Raw genomic sequence first — 2,698 nt, forward strand, 5'->3', positions numbered from 1 at the left:
TGATTGAAAAGATATGATTTGAAAAAAAATTGATTTTGAAAAATTATGAATATTTGAAAAAGATTTGAATTAAAAACAATCTTCCCTCTAGTGTCCTTCTGGCGTTAAACGCCCAGAATGGCATCCATTCTGGCGTTTAACGCCCAAAATGCTACCTTTTTGGGCATTTAACGCCCAGCCAGGTACCCTGGTTGGTGTTTAAATGCCAGTTTTCCTTCTTCACTGGGCATTTTGAACGCCCAGCTTTTTCTGTGTAATTGCTCTGCTGAATGTCCTAAATCTTCAATTCTCTGTGTTTTTGACTTGAAAAGACACAATTTTTAAAATTTTTTTTTGAATTTTTAATGATGAGAAACAATAAAAAAAATGCAACTAAGATCAAATAAACAATGCATGCAAGACACCAAACTTAGATGTTTGTATACTAAGGACTATAACAATTTGAAAATGCATGTAAGAAACAACAAAAGACACAAAATAAGAGAAATTAAAGATCAGAGCTATAAAATCATCAAGAACAACTTGAAGATCAATGAAGAACATATTGCATATTTTCGAAAAATGCAAGAAGAATACAATTGATACCAAACTTAAAAATTGACACTAGACTCAAACAAGAAACATAAAATATTTTTTATTTTTATGATTTTATAAATTTTTTTTGTGATTTTTTCGAAAATTGAGTGGAGAAGAAAATAAAGGGATTCAAAATTTTTCAAAAGAATTCTAGGAATCATTGCAATGTTAGTCTAAAACTCCGGTCCAGGAATTAGACATGGCTTACTAGCCAGCTAAGCTTTCAGTGAAAGCTTCAATCCAAAACACTAGACATGGCCAATGGCCATCCAAGCTTTAGCAGATCATTACTTCCAACAACAAGATTGATAGAAATTATCAAGCTCTTGTGATGATAAGTTGAAACCTCGGTCCAAAAGATTAGATATAGCTTCACAGCCAGCCAGACTTCAACAAATCATGATAAAACTCTAGAATTCATTCTTAAAAACTCTGAAGAACAGAATAGAATTTTTTTTTGCGAAAATAAAAAGTAAAATTACCTAATCTAAGCAACAAGATGAACCGTCAGTTGTCCAAACTCGAACAATCCCCGGCAACGGTGCCAAAAACTTGGTGCACGAAATTGTGATCATCAACAATGGCGCCAAAGGCTTGGAGCTCTCAAACGTGAATCACACTTTGTCACAATTCCGCATAACTAACCAGCAAGTGTACTGGGTCGTCCAAGTAATAAACCTTACGTGAGTAAGGGTCGATCCCATGGAGAGTGTCGGCTTGAAGCAAGTTATGGTCATCTAGTAAATCTCAGTCAGGTAGATTCAAATGGTTATGGAGAATTGATAATTAAAAGATGGATAAAATATAAAATAGAATAAAGATAGAGATACTTATGTAATTCATTGGTAGGAATTTCAGATAAGCGTATGAAGATGCTTTGTTCCTCTTGAACCTCTGCTTTCCTATTACCTTCATCCAATCATTCATACTCCCTTCCATGGCAAGCTTTATGTTGGGCATCACCGTTGTCAATGGCTATTTCCCATCCTCTCAGTGAAAATGTTCCAAATGCGCTGTCACCGCACGGCTAATCATCTGTCGGTTCTCGATCATGTTGGAATAGGATCCATTGATCCTTTTGCATCTATCACACACCCAACAATCGCGAGTTTGAAGCTCGTCACAGTCATCCCTTCCCAGATCCTACTTGGAAAACCACAGACAAGGTTTAGACTTTTCGGATCTCAAGAATGACCGCCAATAATTCTAGCCTATACCACGAAGGTTCCAATCTTAGATTAGAAACCCAAGAGATACGCATTCAAGCCATTGCTAGTAGAACAGAGGTGGTTGTCAGGCACATGTTCATAGGTGAGAATGATGATGAGTGCCATGGATCATCACATTCATCAAGTTGAAGAATGAATGAATATCTTAGAGAAGAAGCAGGCGTGAATTGAATAGAAGAACAATAGTAATTGTATTAATTCATGAAGAACAGCAGAGCTCCACACCTTAATCTATAGTGTGTAGAAACTCCACCGTTGAGAATACATAAGAACAAAAGGTCTAGGCATGGCCGTGAGGCCAGCCCCCAAACATGAAAAGGTCTATGAAAGTATGATCAAGTGTGTAAAATACAATAGCAAAAGGTCCTATTTATAGAAAACTGGTAGCCTAGGGTTACAGAAATAAGTAATTAATGCAGAAATCTTCTTTCGGGCCCACTTGGTGTGTGCTTGGGCAGAGCATTGAAGCTTTCATGTGTAGATACTTTTCTTGGAGTTAAACGCCAGCTTTTGTGCCAGTTTGGGCGTTTAACTCCAGCTTTTATGCCAGTTCTGGCGTTTTGACGCCAGAATTTCTATGCTGACTTGGAACACCGATTTGGGCCATCAAATCTTGGGTAAAATATAAACTATTATATATTGATGGAAAGCCCAGAATGTCTACTTTCTAACGCAATTGAGAATGCGCCAATTGGGCTTCTGTAGCTCCAGAAAATCCTCTTCGAGTGCAGGGAAGTTAGAATCTAACAGCATCTTCAGTCCTTTTTCAGCCTCTGAATCAGATTTTTGCTCAGGTCCCTCAATTTCAGCCAGAAAATACCTGAAATCACAGAAAAACACACAAACTCATAGTAAAGTCTAGAAATGTGATTTTTATTTAAAAACTAATAAAA

This window comes from Arachis ipaensis, chromosome B3, assembly GCF_059453495.1.
Source record: "Arachis ipaensis isolate K30076 ecotype BB chromosome B3, ASM5945349v1, whole genome shotgun sequence".
In the NCBI taxonomy this organism is placed as follows: domain Eukaryota; kingdom Viridiplantae; phylum Streptophyta; class Magnoliopsida; order Fabales; family Fabaceae; genus Arachis; species Arachis ipaensis.